At 41.5% G+C, this 17,962-nt stretch overlaps 1 long non-coding RNA gene across 2 annotated transcripts; it reads left to right on the forward strand.

Moving 5' to 3' along the window:
* The first annotated feature begins 11,205 nt into the window (after nucleotides 1-11,205).
* Nucleotides 11,206-17,698, forward strand: LOC118082886 (uncharacterized). Of its 2 annotated transcripts, none has more exons than XR_004692312.2 (3): nucleotides 11,206-11,309; nucleotides 11,942-12,062; nucleotides 13,594-17,698. It is a non-coding gene; the product is annotated as an uncharacterized LOC118082886 (long non-coding RNA). The 2 variants fall into 2 exon arrangements; XR_009557285.1 differs by having other exon boundaries at nucleotides 13,603-17,698.
* Nucleotides 17,699-17,962: the final 264 nt, after the last annotated feature.

Raw genomic sequence — 17,962 nt, forward strand, 5'->3', positions numbered from 1 at the left:
GTCAAGGATGATGGAAATTATAGACTAACAACATCTGTAGGGCTGGAAGCTCAAAAGTATTAAGTTGCCAAAAGAGACACTTTTGTTCTTGGCACAACAGACTAACACAATTGCCCCTCTAAAAACAAAGATATGGTTATTACAGTGAAACTATTTGAGCTCGAACCATCAGCCACATGGGCCCCCACTCCGGAAGAAGGCCAGGATACAAGTATCCCAGGCCATAAATGTATTTTGGTTTTATTGACAAGTCTGTGGAAGTGAGATTGAGAAAGTGGAATCAGTTTCTCATGTCTCCATTTTTCAAGGAAAGATCACGTCTTGACTCCCCCCCCTATAGCCTTATACATGAATACTACAATAATGTTGTTCCAAAGGTTCACTCTATTTTTATAAATACCAAAATTATATTGCAACAATCATTACATTACTTCCTCCACCATGAAAAACAGTCTGTTGCTTTAGAACAGGCATCCCCAAACTGCGCCCCTCCAGATGTTTTGGCCTACAACTCCCATGATCCCTAGCTAACAGGACCAGTGGTCGGGGAAGATGGGAATTGTAGTCCAAAACATCTGGAGGGCCAAAGTTTGGGGATGCCTGCTTTAGAACATTCACTATCTCTCTGCCTAATCTACCTCAGAGAGTTGCTTTGGTAGGCACCAGGGAGAAGCTTGTACTGTATACCACTCTGAACTCCTGGGTGTGATAAAAATAATAACAATAAGTAATCTGAACTTCATATTTTAAAACACCTTTAATGATGTGTGGATGGAGAGGTGGAGAGGGAGGGTATATTTAGGAGAACATCTTAATGGACGGTCCTGTCCACACTTGAAGTAAATGAGGTAGGTGCAAATGAAAGGGCCTTCTGTGTGGTGGTGCCCCATCTCTAGAATGACCTCCTCCAGAAGTGTATCTGTCATGCCATTGGGAGCTGAAGATCCACTCTTCACCCAGGCCTTTGGAAGAGGGCAATCATAACACCAGGTTTTGAGAGAAACTTTACTGCCACAATCCTATTAATTAATTAATTAATGGATTGTATTGTGCTGAATTAGTTTTTACTGTCCTGTCCTATTTGGCATACTGTATTTCATATATCATAGTGATGTATGGAAGTGAGAGCTGGATCATAAAGAAGGCTGATCGCCAAAGAATTGATGCTTGGAGGAGACTCTTGAGAGTCCCATGGACTGCAAGAAGATCAAACCTATCCATTCTGAAGGAAATCAGCCCTGAGTGCTCACTGGAAGGACAGATCCTGAAGCTGAGGCTCCAATATTTTGGCCACCTCATGAGAAGAGAAGACTCCCTGGAAAAGGCCCTGATGTTGGGAAAGATGGAGGGCATAAGGAGAAGGGGACAACAGAGGACAAGATGGTTGGACAGTGTTCTGAAAACCTGGCCCTGAATGGGGTGGACAGTAGTGCAAGAGTTTACGAGGGATGGGAGAACGGAATAAAATTCTCCCCCTTCCTCTTAGATGTTTCTGCTGGAATAAAAGTGAAATGGCAGCACCGCATGTCATCCACATATCATAGAGATATGGGAAGAACAAAAATCTGATCAAAAGTGTGTTAGCAAAACGTAAGTTCCTCATTGCAGGGAAATCAAAGTAAGATAGAAATTACACACACCCCACCCCCCAAAAAATGTAAAAAAGAGTTCCTGGAAGGTAGATCTTAGTACAGAAAGCTAAAAGGAGAGCCTATTGGAGCAAATGGTCTGTAATCACCCAGTGCTACAGAGCTATTGAATGTTGAGGGTTGGGCTGGGTTGAGCTTTTGGTCTTCAACAGCTGCAAAAAGGCATTCAGCATAAAACGTTGTAATTTGCTTCCAGGGCTAGTTAAACTAAATGGCCCATACTTATGGAAAGGAAACACCAAAGAATTATGAATATAACTGAATTAATGATTTCGGCATATCTTCATGAGATGTTTTTACTATGTACCCAACTCTCATTAATGTTCTCAGTAACATCCTTCAGAAGTTGGCAGTACGGAAGTCACAGGAATTTTAAATATTACAGATGCTGGTTTTAAAGGAACAAATCGCTCGATCTATAGCCTTGCCCAGAGTGGTGCTATGCATTGGATTTGCACCCCATTAAACCCTTCTCTATAGTGGTGGTAAATCTGGGGCTCATTAACATTTAGAGATCCAGTTTGCTCATAGCCAGATGACTCCATCTTATTCTTTGAGATGAATGTGCCTTTACCAAAAAGGGGGGGGAAACGCGATAATTGATTACAGAGCTGTGCTATTTGCAAATTCATTTTATTGGCCTTTCATTAGCTCAATACTAGCTCTTGCAGAGCATTTTTAATTAGTGCAGTACAATAAAAGGATCAGAACAACTTTATGGTGGATGCTATTAATAAGAGAAAAGGTAATTTTTAAGTAACCCTTGGGTGAACTGGTGGGGAAAAACCCCCACCCCCATTCCATGTTTGAAGAGGTTTCCTGTGCATTCCATGCGCCAGGAGTCTCTGTAGGGCTGTTTGAATTTTACCAGCATTTCTAAAATGGGTTCTCCATAGGTAAGATTTTTAAAATCCCTGACCACATTTGAGTTTGAAGTTTTAAAAACCCGGCCTCCATTTATTTTTATTTTATTTTTATTTTTTGCTTACTTCAGCACTGAGATGTGAATGTCCTGAAAGTATTATATGTTTCATATGTACGAATAGATTTAAAAAAATCTGAATAACTAATAAAACAAGACCCTCAAACTGAAACACATTCTGCCCTGGGCCCAGCATGTTTATAAATGACTAGGACAAAGGAATGGAGCGGATGCTCATCAAATTTGCAGGTGTTCCCAGTCTGGGGCTTAGCTCCCTGAAATTTCACTCTCAGTGTGGACTTTGATGTCGAAAGCGATCCTGCCTGAAAGGAGAACTATAAGGAAACATAAGCAGCAGGAAGTACAAGGAGAGTTCAGCTCCTGTCACCAGTGTGCTGCCTTCTGCCCTAAAAAATCTACTCCACTCCAGCTTTGGAGCAGACGAAATTTAAACAAATACATCTGTAACCATCACATAGCCTAATCCTGGTTTAAACATGCAGTAAGGAGCTGGCAGACAGTACCATCTGCTATAGACAGAACTATTTCTCTTTCTATCAGAATACCAAGGCATCCTTTGACATTCCCCTTGGGGCCTCTCTGCTCATCCTCCAGTGGGACAGGTATATCAGCTTATAAGGGTCATATAAGACCCTTAACAACAAATAACAATTGCTAGGTTTATCCATAAAACTTTTGGCTTACCCTAGGCCAGGGGTGGCCAACTCCGAAGAGACTGCGATCTACTCACAGAGTTAAAAACTGGCAGTGATCTACCCCCTTTTGGGGGGTTCAGGTCAAAGTTATTGAGATTTTTTTTAGGAAGGAGGAAGGCCCATTTTTTAGGGGTTCAGGTCAGACTTGTTGAGCTTTTCTGAGGTGGGAAGAAAGCCCTCTTTTGGGGGGGTGAAGGGCTAAAATGTTGAGCATTTTTGAGGGAAGCCAAAGTTGTTGAGCTTCTTTGGGGGGAGCCAGAGATCTACCAGTGATCTACCACAGACGTCCAGTGATGTACCGGTAGATCACGACCTACCTGTTGGACATGCCTGCCCTAGGCTATCACCAAGCAAAATCAACTATGGCTCGTTGAATTAATTGGATTGATTTGATTTGCTGTACTTCTACGCCGCTTTTCATTGTGTATGACTCTCAGAGTGGCTTACACACAGTAAATAACATAATAAAGCATAATAGAACATCACAAATACGGCATAAATAATATAAAGTAATTAACACATCATCTATAAAACAATTACAATATACTGTTAAGCCCATTGTTAAGCCAGCTCAAGCAAATGCTACGCCAGTGGGATCCTCAGGACCCACCTGGAAGGTGCATGATGAACCTAGAAGCCCTGCCCCGGTTCCCCGCTTTATTGAGAGTGAGGTCCATTTCCACTCAAGGCGTCCAATATGAGCCTGTCCCTCTGGAGCAGGCTTCCTCAACCTCAGCCCTCCAGGTGTTTTTGGCCTACAACTCCCATGACCCCTAGCTAGCAGGACCAGTGGTCAGGGATGATGGGAATTGTAGTCTCAAAACATCTGGAGGGCCGAGACACAGCTGCACTCAGTCCATGTGGCACCTCCATGCTCAGAACATTGATACTCTATGTCCTCTGCCCAGAAGGTTTGTTCCCCGCTCTATCTGGGTTTGTTCCATGCTCCCCAGAAAGCCATGCAAGATACTTAGGGAAATTATTTTTCCCCCCCCCAATATCATAGCTGCCAAGTTTTCCCTTTTCTCACGAGGAAGCCTATTCAGCATAAGGGAATTTCCCTTTAAAAAAGGGATAACTTGGCAGCTATGCAATATGCTTTAATTTTCACTAAAGGGAGGTTAATTGCTTACCTTCTGTGTTATCAGATGGCCAACTTAAGTGTACCCCTTCCAGAGAACCACTCAGCCTCTATTCCCTCAAAAATTTCCAACTTTCAGCAGATCGGAATCAATTATTATCAGAAACTGTGGCTAGATTTCTCTTTCTGGTTGCAAAAAATAAAACAAGGAAACCTCCCCCCAATTAAACCTTTCCTGTCCAGCTCATGTTGCGTGTGGAGACCCCTTAACCTGCCCTAGAAATAAATTCAGACAGGACTCAAATTTTGGTTTGGTTTTTGGGAGAATTTAGGCCACAACTTTATTGATTACAAATCACGTGAGTGGATGCATAGGCTCTGGTTCAGCAAGCTCCTGCAGCATTGCAGGCAGCGCTGACTCTGGTTAGCAATGAGAAGTCAGCCTTGGGTGAACACCTGGGACAGAGGCAGGTGGGGTGTCTGCCACACCTCCCCCAGACATAGCTGCCAAGTCTCCCGTATTCCCCGGGAAATCCCCGTTTTTCCAGCTGTTCCTAGCTGAAAAAACGGATTTTTTGTTTTCCCCCCAGTTTATTCTGGCACGGCGGCCATTTTGGAACTGGGCGGAGCATGCTCAGAAGCGACTTTTGATGCTGCTCTGCCCAGTTCCAAAATGGCTGCAGTGCGACTTCTGGCGCGGCGGCTATTTTGGAACTGGGCAAAGCAGCATCAAAAGTCACTTCTGAGCATGCTCCGCCCAGTTCCAAAATGGCGGCAGCGCTACTTCCCGTCTGCTACTTCCGCCCGGTCCCTTATTTCTCCGACAGCAACTTGGCAGGTATGCCCCCAGATGAGCCCTGAACTCAGGCTCGGGGCACAACCCCGCTTGGGGGAGACCAACCATGAGTCCTTGGATTCCTTTTACAGGAATACCCATGCATAGGGATGGCTAGGAATCCTGCCACCCCTATCAACAAGAACCAGAGCCTATCCACCAACCTTACAAGCTGTGACAATTTGCTATGCGGCAGGCGAAACCCAAGTGGCACCAGCCAATCAGCCAAATGGGGGAAATTCCTGCCGTGCCCCTGCCCCAAAGACAGGCGACACACAACGGCATGGCAAGGTCAAGCACAAGCCCTAAAATTAGGGAGAGGTAGGCGGGTGTTCCGGTGCACTGAGACCCGAAAGAGAAGCTCTGGGTCACGTGCAGCGGTTAAATATTGGTCCCTCTAATGCTTTGACTGGCGTGCTCATAGCCCAATTGCTCCCCGTTAGAGGGACCACCAATAGGGTGTTGTGGCTGCTCCAATTGTCCCCGCCCCAACACCTAGGCCTGGTTGCTGGGTCCCACCGCAACACTTGCCCTCTTGTTAGGGAGGACCCAATTTCTCGTGCATTGTATCTTTTTGTAAACTGCTTTGAGGATTTTTTTTTTACAATCAAAATGTGTATAAATTAAATGAAATAACTAAATAAATTTCATTTAAACAATTAAATGAAAGAAACAAATAAATGTCTTGAATGGGGTAACTGTGCCCCTGAAGGACCAGGTGTGCAGCCTGGGAGTCATTTTGGACTCACAGCTGTCCATGGAGGCACAGTTCCATTCTGTGTCCAGGGCGGCTGTCTACCAGCTCCATCTGGTACGCAGGCTGAGACCCTACCTGCCCGCAGACTGTCTCGCCAGAGTGGTGCATGCTCTGGTTATCTCCCGCTTGGACTACTGCAATGTGCTCTACGTGGGGCTACCTTTGAAGGTGACCCGGAAACTGCAATTAATCCAAAATGCGGCAGCTAGACTAGTGACTGGGAGTGGCCGCCGGGACCACATAACACTGGTCCTGAGAGATCTACATTGGCTCCCACTACGTTTCTGAGCACAATTCAAAGTGTTGGTGCTGACCTTTAAAGTCCTAAACGGCCTCGGTCCAGTATACCTGAAGGAGCGTCTCCACCCCCACCATTCAGCCTGGACACTGAGATCCAGCACCGAGGGCCTTCTGGCGGTTCCCTCATTGCGAGAAGTGAGGTTACAGGGAAGCAGACAGAGGGCCTTCTCGGTAGTGGCACCCACCCTGTGGAACGCCCTCCCAGCAGATGTCAAGGTAATAAGTAACTATTCTACTTTCAGAAGACAGCTGAAGGCGGCCCAGTTTAGGGAAGTTTTTAATGTTTGATGCTGTACTGTTTTTAATATTCGGTTGGAAGCCACCCAGAGTGGCTGGGGAAACCCAGCCAGATGGGTGGGGTATAAATAATAAAATATTATTATTAATTATTATTATTATTATTATTATTATTATTATTATTATTATATTACAGTTTTTAATCTGATGCTTTAAAGGCATGGTGAGTGCATAGCCTTACACACCACCAGTTTAGAGCAGGGGTCAGCAAACTTTTTCAGCAGGGGGCCGGTCCACTGTCCTCAGACCTTGTGGTGGGCCAGACTATATTGGGGGGGGGGGATGAATGAATTCCTATGCCCCACAAATAACCCAGAGATGCATCTTAAATAAAAGGACACATTCTACTCATGTAAAAACATGCTGGTTCCCGGACCATCTGCGGGCCGGATTTAGAAGGTGATTGGGCCGCATCCGGCCCCCGGGCCTTAGTTTGGGGATCCCTAGTTTAGAGCTTCCAGAGAATTAGGCACAGGGGCAGAAAATGGCAGGCCAGCACTGCAGCGTGGCTTCTGCTATATGGAGTATAAATGCTGCCTACATTCACCTCACTGGGACAACAGCAAGCTGGTGCAGGCACAAGATACGCATGTAAGTGGACTGTTACGACCCAAGTGCAATAAATAAGCCTGTCCAATCCCTTCCAAAAAGCCCTGTGCAACTAGGAAATCATGTCTTCATTTAGCCTCATCTCAGGAATATACATCTCAATAGAAGACTCTCTGTCCAAAATATTCTTCCTCAAATCAGCAACAGAGGAATCTTCTGAGGAATCAACAAGGAGGATTCTGTCTACATGCAGTCGTGTAAATCTTTTTGCTCTCCGTTTTCCAAAGTTACAGATGCAAAATCCAGCAGTCTGGGACAGCATAAAGATTTATGGCTTGGGATTTATGTACTGGCCTGGATAAAATGCAAACAGATCTGACTTTTGAGGGAAGCAGACAACACGGGGATTCAGTCTACAAAAGTAGGATTTGACTGTGGAAAGCATTCCTTGTGACGGACATTCAGGGGAGTTAATGGCTTTTTTTTTTTTCAACTTTCCAGAAGGGTCTTGGGAATCAAGCCTTTGTGAAACTTATTTTCTTAGTGATTTTAATTTTCACCTACTTCTGCACTTCCTGGTTTTGACTGGGATTGAAAGCTGAAATACCACAAAAAAAGTGATTCTCACCATATTTTCTCAAGTCTGGTTTCAGTCAGGAAGTAGTGGTAATCTTACAAAGAAAGATACCTCTCTCAAGACAGTTTTAGCTCAGTGTCCAGAGTTTTAAAATGGTACTGATAGGTTTTACTGAGGCTTAGATAAGCCCTGAATATTTTTAGGGTTATCCAGCCAAACACTCAGACACTATAAGTTTCATACGAATTGCCTCTGACAATTTCAGAGGAATCTGATAGCTATAAACCAATTAGCTTTATTCCCTTTTAAAATATGACAAATTGCCTAAGAAAACATGAAACTTGCCTGTATATACAGGGGGGGGGATATTATACAACTTTTCCATTTATTCATGGATAGGGTTGTAAAGTGAGGGTTACAAAGTTTACCAATTGAATGTTCTCGATTTATACTGATAGTTGGAATGGACCCAACAAGCTCACTCAAGACACCTAAAGTACATCCATATGCACATATGGGGACTTTGCCAATTGTTGCTTCATACTGCAATGCCTCCTCTACATCAAATGCATCTCCGGAGAATCTTTCCCCGCCCCGCTAATTTTCAGGAGTAACTTTTCAATGGGCGCGACAAAAGCATCTGTATGCACCCATTTTCTTTGTTGGACAAAAACTGGCAATTGTTTTGGCATAAGAAGGGATGCAGGTGGCGCTGTGGCGTAAACCACTGGGCCTTGGGCTTGCCGATCAGAAGGTCAGTGGTTTGAATCCCTGTGATGGGGTGAGCTCCTGTTGCTTGGTCCCAGCTCCTGCCAACCTAGCAGTTCGAAAGCATGCCAAGTAGATAAATCAGTACCACTCCGGCGGAAAGGTAAACGGCGTTTCCATGCGCTGCTCTGGTTTCGCCAGAAGCGGCTTAGTCATGCTGGCCACATGACCCGGAAACACTGTCTGCAGACAAACGACGGGTCCCTCGGCCTATAGAGCGAGATGAGCACTGCAACCCCAGAGTCGTCTGCGACTGGACTTAACTGTCAGGGGTCCTTTACCTTTGTAAGGTAAATGTAAAGGGACCCCTGACCATTAGTGAAGGGTAATGGGCACTCCAGCTTCCAGTAAGATCCCAGTAATGGTCTCCTGCCCGCCTGCCCGCCTTTCAACCCCAAATTGGTTTTTGATGAAATTGCCCATCAAACCCCAGAAACCCCAAATTGGTTTTTGATGAAATTGCCCCCCATTTTCATTCATTTTCATTGACCTTAGTATGAACTTCCCTGTAAATATTTCTTATATCCCTACCTGAGCATTTACAAAGTTTGTATACATTCATTTTATTTATTTAAGACATTTCTATACTGCTTATTGATTTATATTTCTGAGTGGTACGCATAAAAACAACCCACAGAAAACCTAATCATAGAATCATGCAATTGTAGAGTTGGAAGGGACCACAGGGGTCATCTAGTCCAACCCCCTGCAATGCAGTAACCTTTTGCCCATTGTTGGGCTCGAACCCATAACCCTGAGATTAAAAGTCCCATGCTCTACTGACTGAACTATCCATGCAACAAGACAATAAAAAGAATCATAAAACCAAACATGGTACCTTAAAAGGCCTGACAGAACGAGAAAGTCTTGTTCCTGGGCCTGGGGTTCAGTAAGGAAGGTGCCTGTCGACTCTCAGCTCTGCCGTCTCGAGCCCACTAAACTGACTGCACATTTTCTGGTAGTTACAAACCATCCATCTGATGGAGACCACCAACGCCATGGGAGACCACCAACTAAGACTCTCCCCAAAAGCTCAGTGATAAGGTTGGGACATAATGAATCAGGCGGATATTATGATAACCTGGACCCACGCTGTAAGGGAAAAATTGTGCAAATTAAAAGCCAATTGTACTTTAGAGAGCTTTCCTACTGAGCATTTAAGCAAACGTTTAAAACATTTCTGTGTTGCAGATAATTTTTACAACAGGGCAGAACATAAACCATCACCTGCTTTCGAAGACACAAGACTTAAAATTAGGTAATTACCTCAAGTCAAATAAATTAAAATCCACATAGAGCATAGCTGCCAAGTTTTCCCTTTTCTCGCGAGGAAGCCTATTCAGCATAATGGAATTTCCCTTTAAAAAAGGGATAACTTGGCAGCTATGACATAGAGAAAATGCAAAAGTCTTATCACATCAGTAAATATTAAGAAACTAGTTATTACCAATTTCTTGGATATGTATTAACAAATTACCATTTGCCCCGTTTGTCTGTATCAGTCATTTCCACCAATGGAACTAATATTGGTATAACAGTTTCGTGTAACAATCTATTTTAAATGTAAAAGTTTTTCCGTTCTAATACATACGAAATCAAGATTTGACTTTAAAAAATTAAATCAAAAACCCACACGAATACTCTTTGAAATGTTTTGAAACCTTGAAAATGTTCTTCTAAGTCATTTTGATGGGAAAAGACTAGGCCTGGAATGTGTGTGTGTGTGGAAGGAGACAACTTCTGTCATATGACTGAAAACCTTTAATTCAATAACTTGCCAGCATGTGCCAGAACTAATGACAATTGATTTACATTTGTTTCGTGTAACTGCAAAAAAAAAATCAGACTGAGGAGGGAATAGGCCTTACAATAAATTGTGCTCTCTCTCTGCCATAGTTTTCTGCAGAGGGCTGCCAAGTAACTGAAGTTTTCACTTCTTTTTCAACTGAGGAAGGGAAAAAGGCTCTTAGTGTAATGTCTTCTATCACTGGTACATCTGCAGTATGTTACACCTCACCTGAATAAAAGTGAAAAAGGAAAGCTGTCTAATAGCAGCTCCTATTTACACCAGATATCAGAGAGCAGGAGAGGTGACTATGAGAGCAGTGTGAGGAAATGTCAGCCTGAGCTAAGGAGGGAAGGCTTTGTGAAGTTTGGTATGTTTGTGTAAGAGCAAAAAGTAAGTCAATTCTGCTTTCTTTGCTCGGGGAACACCAGCCAACACTACAAGGAGGCAACTGCAATTGTTACCTAGATTGCTTTGTGAAATGCTGGCATCTTCTTCCCAGCTTGTTCTTGATCCCAGCATTAAAAACCTATCTACTCAGATGCTAGGAATAGGCAGGTGGTGGTATCCTGCCATCATGGAGGTTGGCCAAAGCCACCCAAAGATTTAGATTATTATAGGATGTCGACAATAATTTGCATACATGTTGAGAGGTGAGTGTCAACAATGCATGTGCCATTTGTCAAACATTAGCACCAAATCTTATTTGATGAAATAATTGAATATTTTTGGGAGGGGGGGGTTGGTAAGGTGGTTTCAGACCATCTCATTGGATCCTTTGGGGACTGGGATTTGTTGCAGCAAGGAATTAGTGCTGTTGTGGGGTGTCTCAAGTTGGTGAGGAACTGGGTACCAAAACAACCAGTTGCAATTGGGAGGCACAAGAACAGCATGCTGGAATGTAAATGCAATGCCTTTGTTTGTTTTCACTGTCTCGAAGGTAATAAAATGCAATTGTTTTACTCATTTGTATATAAACAGTGGGAGGAGAAAGGTGATCATTCCAAACTCGTCTTTTAGAGGCCAATGTTCAGCAAGAAGACTTCTCTCCTTTCCACTGCCTTACGGAGAGGTTTGTTGGCGTTTTAATTTTGTTTCTAGGAAAACGCCTGGCGCTCTACAGACCCTGTTTGTTCTGACTTTCCTTTCTTTCCCCTCCACATTGCTTATCTGAATATATATGCCTGCCCTTTGCTCAGATTTATGGGTTGGGGCAGTGCTGTGTGTATTTACAGTCTCCTGACCTGGAGCTGAACAAGCGGAGGAGGAAACCAGGGCCCGTTCCATAAACAGAGACAGATATGAGGGGGAGGAAGGAGGCACTGCTAGCACTTAACATTTTTAACTTCTTGACCAAGTGAAGGAATTAGCGATTAGATTAGAGGCAAAGAAAAATGAGAAACATGGTTAAAGATGTTTGGGGGGGGAGTAAGATCTGTTTGGGACCTGGGGTGTATTCTCTGTTTCTTAAGAGAGAACAAATGCCAAGATAGCCGTAATGAACTTGTTCCAGTTGTTAAAAATAAATAAATCAAGGTAGGAACAAGATTTCAAAAGTTTTAAAGGCATTTCGGTCAGAGCCACTCTTTCTTTAGGTGAAATAAAAGGAAATACTTTAAATGCAGGCAAAGGTGGAAATGCAAGCTATTGCTGAGGCAGAGTTTGGTCATTATGAATATCTCCTATTTTTCATGTTTCTTTCAGAGTTTTTATGAGTCAAGGCTTGTTTCGGATAAGATGAGCTGAAGCTAAAAATGGGGGTGTCTTCACATTGTAGACAGTGAATGCTGAAAAAGTGACAGTGAACTGAATTTGTAAAGGAAACGTAAGTTTGAAGAGAACCTGCAATTCAGACAATGAAAACACCGTGTTACTGTGACGAGCATTTTGGATTAAGCACTAAACAAAATGGCATTTGTTTGTTCCAGATTCCCTTTCACTATAAACAAACCAATGACTAAGTATAATAGAAATATCTAAGCAGAGACCAATATTTGAATATTTATTTTAGAGACATGCCCTAAAAGTTTATTTTACAGACATTTCTTAAAATTGAAATTGTCTTTTATTTTTCTGGTGCATTTCCCATTACATTCAAATGTGTCCTCGTTCTATTTAAAAACAACTTGCAGGCCCATTTGCCCTCTCTTTACAAACCTGGATAATCCGTTTAAGCTTTGCTATTTGAGAGAGTCTGATCTGCTTCTCGCTCATCAAATATGGCACATTCAAATGCTTTAAATTTCAGACTATGCTTTTTACAACTGCTGTGAACTAAACACATCATGGGTGGGTGGGAACAATTGGGTCGTGAGGCTTTACACCTGCAAACCCCACACCTGGGTAGCAAAATCCGACGAGTCTACAGTTAAGAGATTAGGTCTACTTTTTAATAAATTTGGTATTGTTCGCACTAGTACAAAACTGAGAAGCGCCAACTTAATAAACAAATGGATGACTGAGGCAGAAGCAGGTGAGCAACATAATGTGCAAAAAAAACCATTCCTCCCTGGAATTTGTTTATTTTTAAATGTTTTAGAGTAAACATTGCAACTCTTTGCTTGCAGAGAGGCAGGCTTGCAAATGCAGGCCAGGGAAGGTTCTGCCTGTGAGAATTTTGGAGGCGATGACTCAGCTTCCAACCTCTTCTGCTGTATTGTTTGTGCCGATCTCCAAAAAATTCCCTTTTTCGTATGGTGCATCTCGTAGCAACAGTCCATTGGGCTACAACCATTCCGAACGGAGGCCTATCTCTCTGTGCCAGGGGAGGGGAAAGGCACCACAAAGAACATTGAGATGAATTACTCCATTTTATGAGCCATAAAAGTTTTATTCATCTTGACACTGAAACAGGTTTAGGCAGTGAGCTGACACGCCTTAAATAAATAAGTGGAATTAATTCCCCGGCTCTTGAAACAATAGAAGCATGCCCGTACTGTGGGAGAGCTGCCCAGGTTGTTGCTTGTTGCTGCATGATATTGATATTATTTGTGTGTGTTTCTGTGCAGCTTCCTCAGGGGCCCGCTTGATCCACTTCAGATTCTTACCCTGTTTTATTAGAGGTTGGGAAAGGTTCAAGACCTGGTTGTACCAGCGCTCCCACCGACAGCCCAGGAACCAGTTTGGCGTCTGGTTTGTCTGTTGTTTTACTGCTGACCTTCAAATCAACTTTCACCCCTGACCCTCGGAGGCATCTATCACGACAAGAAGCTGTTTAACACAAATGGTGCCCATTTATAGGGGAAGAGAGTCCGAGGGTTTCCTTTTTATGAAGAATTTGGACGGGGGGGCGAGTGTTGTGTGTTTGGAGTTTTATTATTATTTTTATTATTATTATTCTACCCTTCTTTTCTCAGACACCACAGGTGAAATCCCTCCTAGCAGCTGGCTTATGAAATAATGCGAGGGGAGGCCTTAATGAGCTGAAAGCACCCTCAGCTGGAGATAAATATATGCAAATGAGATGCACAAACAAAGGCGCCTGGACAGAGAAATATCTGCAATTCCAGCAAAATGCTGCCTGCAGCTAGAAGATGAACAGCTTTGATAAAATGGTAACAGAAAGCACCTTTTTTATCCTGCAGCTTGTTTTACATTGCAATAGACCATTGTCATTGTGACCCATCTAAGCAGGCAGAGGTTGGATGCGAGGGGGGGACGACGACTCTTTAAACACTTGTTTTTAAGACATTCATGAAATATAACCAATGTGCTTATTTCGTTTTGGAAATGGGTATTTATTTATTTTCACGCTGGAGGTGGTCAGGTTTATTTTACCTATTCTTTGAGGACACTGCATTCAATACTGTGTTGTTTTTGGTATATTTCACCTGCCGGAAAATGTTGCTGCCTAAGGAAGATTAATTTGTCGTTTGAGATTTTACTGGGAGAAAACTCCAAGTGGGATCAGCATTAGGGTGAGAGAAGGTGTGGAGAAAGCAGACACTTAAAACGTTTGCGGAAAAGCACCCCAAAACAGGCAGCATTAATGAAGGCAATCACATCTCTAAATTCAAAGACAGACATGTAACATGCTGATTTTAATAAGCTTTTAAAGGCAATCTCTAACTTTTTTTAAGGCTTCCTTTGCGATGTGATTGTTTGGGATTCATATATTGCCAAACACATTCACTTAAATATGTTTCCAATGCATATGGTGGAAGTACCATATCTTTAAGAAAACGTGTTGGTTTAACGTCTGAACTTTTTGCAGATTTAAGGACATGATCAGAACAGTGCAGTTATATCTCTGCATTACTGAGCCATGTAAAGTTTAACTTTAGCACATCTATTTTTGGTTAGCAATTTATGATATTTAAATCCTCTTTGGATATAAAAATATAATCTAGAAGCTTGTAAAAAAAAGGTTGCATGAATCAGTAATGTATAAATCTAAAAACAAAATATCTAACCTTGTAAACTGATACTTTTATATGGACTTATTCATTCAGGAATTGTCTTTCATTTTTTTTGTACGGTACATAGAAAAAAAATCATTTTAAAGAATTCTTATAAAGTCTGGGTGTTTGCAGCTGCTACTAGGAAAGTTCCAAATTTTGGAGTCTCATATCATTCTCCCCACCACCACCAAACATTTAGTTATCTGTTTGGGAGAGCTTCATTTTTTTTAAAAAAAAATACAGTCATATAGATACAGATGAAAATAAGTATTTCCATGTGCCTTGTGACTGTGTGCATGTGTACACATGTATGTAATATTTTTATAGCATACAATACTCTTTTATTAATCCGAGTTTCGGTGTCTTTGGAGCCTCAAGAGTTAAACGGAGCCTGGGTGTATTAAGAAGGATTTCTCCTCCCACCCAGGTTCGAAGCGGCTGCATTATTGCATTCGGTTGCTGTTGTTTGGAAAGGGCAAACAGCATCTTAGGCACAGAACGATGAAATTACAGCTGAGATTTAGGTTAGCAAAAGCAGCCTTCCGCAGGCTTTTATGATTCATTATTTCCCATTAAATACAGTATTAGGAATGTACACCAGATAGCTCATGGTTGCTGCTCTCAGAGCACATTATCTATATTACACAGGCCTGGGGAGCAGAATTAGAAAACTTTTGGGGAATGAGCAATATGTGTTTGCTGATAGAAGTACCATATGGCTCATCTTCATCAATTGCTTTCATTGCGACTCGGATGCTGAAGAAATTAAAGTTTTATTTGATGTGGCACAGCTTAATGAACTGTCTTCTGTTAGGAAAATTGAATATGTTTCCTGTTATTTGAGTGCAGAGCCCTCATGGTTTGCGGCTGATGAGGGATGCATTATGAATTGTTTATTTAGCATCTTATAAACAAAAGAAAAAATCCTGAAGAAAAAAATTGTTTTGCATTGAAGTTATATTTTCAAATTTTTATCCGTGTATTGCTTTACCTCGTCATCCTCGGGTTCAATTTATTGCCTGCTTATTATTTAAATGCCAGAATGATTGTACATTTTAAAATGGTCTTTGATATACTATGTATCTTGTCTAATTCCCACATTATCATTTTAAAGGCATATGGAATCACCATTAGTAAGAAGGAAACACATCTTATCAGTTTGATTTGCTTAACTTTTGATGACGCTGTTCCCATCCCAATACCATTGAGGACTTTTAAATGCTTCAGCAGTTTGTGTTGAGATCTGGTTTCTGTGAACATAAATGCCAAAATTGGGACAAAGGGAAAAATCTAAATGACTGTCCACAGAACTCTGAAAATGCCTGAAGATTTTCTAAAGGAGATATCTGTGGATTGCGTGGCATTGTTATAAAGTTACACCAAGCTGCTGGTGGCAACATGGTCAAAATGGTAAGGGAATATACTGTAATGAAAATGTGAACTATTATCCGATGGTCTCTTTCCATTCAGGTTAATTAAGTTCCAGAAAAAGAGAACTTAGACAGCGATGAATTTGGCACAAAAACTGTAAATATAAGATGTTTAAAATGATGGGAAGCAATGAAACACAAAAGATAACGTTTGACATTTGTAGCAAAGTTGTATATTACGGTAGTTAAGTCACTAATTAGTGGTTCAACATAGACATGTTTTAATTTGGGGGAGGGGGAGAGGCATTTGAATAACTCTGGAAATTTTCCAAGGTCTTTGAGAATCAGCTTTGATCAAAGAAGAGGAATCCCCCTCCTTCTCCTAAAGCTTTTCTGTACTTGCATATCAACCATAAATAAATAAACTTTAAAAATAAAAATGTTTAGATGAGCCCATTTTTCCACATCTTGCAACACTCGAGAGTTATTTTTTCCAAATGCAAAAAGCTATTTGTCACTTGCCTCTTCCGGCTTTTAATTATTTATTTTATTTTTGATGGAATCTGGCAAATACTACCGTTATACAAATTCTGCTGGAATCAAAATACTATCCGTTAAAAGAACACTTTCTGTTATGTTTATAGTATTTATGCCAAAATTTGCAGCTTTTGCTCAGGGAAAACTTTTACGACTGACATCGCAAGGCAGTTCATATGAGGCGTGTCTTTGTCTTTTGCTGAATAGCTGTTGGGCAATTCCAGGACACTACATAGAAACCTGTCTTGGAGAAGAAATGGTGAAAAGTGATATCCTCCCTTTGTTTTTCCTTCTACCCTTGCCATCTTTAAGCAGTCACAACTGTCTTTTCCTGTGATCTAGAAATAACTAAATTGCAATGAAACAGAGGCAAAGATGCACAGCCAAGCGCTGCCGAAGCCACACAAAAAGTTTGGTTTAAAACAGTGGCGTTTCTTAGTGAAGAAGGTGGTGCATTTTATGAAACACTGTTCCATGACAGGCACCTCCTTTGAGGAACACCATTATGCATTGTTATCAGCATGGTGTAATTTGACTGTTGACAAAGTATCTGTGGCAGTGAGAATGAAAGCAGTTAGAAGTGTGTCGGATTGTAATCAAAAAGATGCTTAGCTGTGCAACACTGCATCTTGAGCAGATTTGAATCAACATTGCCTTGAGGGGACATGCACATACAAAAAAAAAAGTCCATTAATTTTTAGTGAGAAAATTAGAGTGGCACTTGATGAAGTGAAATTTGACATGCGTTAATTGCTCCACAGCTCTTCTAATTAGAGATTTTCAAATTCTTTTACTCCTGTCAAAGTGATGCCACATTGTCTTAGTGGACAAAGAGTAAAACTGCAAATTGGGTGGATCAACATGGAGGAATAAGACTAGCTTGTGCTTTATTTTGTTAACGTCAGTATTTGAATTTTGTGGCTCTGCTTACAAAAGTGAGGCAGGAAACTAACAGAGAAAAGAGCATTTTGTTGCAACACTGTATTATAATAAAACAACTTTCAGTTACTGTCTCATCAAACCTGAATGGAAAAGGAAAAAATACAATGTACTGATTTTTGAACTACACATTCTTAGCCTAATTCATGGCTTAGTAAATATGAATTGCTGCTATATTGAACTTAACAGGGTTAAACCTGATGTAAGTCCCAGTTCTCTCTAATAGCTTATCTTAAGCCATATGACCTCTTCAATTCGATTTTTGTTTGTATTAAAACAAATAGGAAAGTGCAGGGACGCATTGGTTCTTAATGTACTTTTAAAATATGCAGTTTAATAACTGAAGACAAACAAGAATACAGTGAAATTCACATTTTCTCTAGGGCAGAAACACAAGCTGAACCATGCCTCTAGTATTATCTTGTGAAACAGTAAATGTACAGTATTGCAAATGCAAAATGGATCTTAAAGGGTGATTT

The sequence above is a fragment of the Zootoca vivipara genome, chromosome 3 (assembly GCF_963506605.1).
Source record: "Zootoca vivipara chromosome 3, rZooViv1.1, whole genome shotgun sequence".
Taxonomy (NCBI): domain Eukaryota; kingdom Metazoa; phylum Chordata; class Lepidosauria; order Squamata; family Lacertidae; genus Zootoca; species Zootoca vivipara.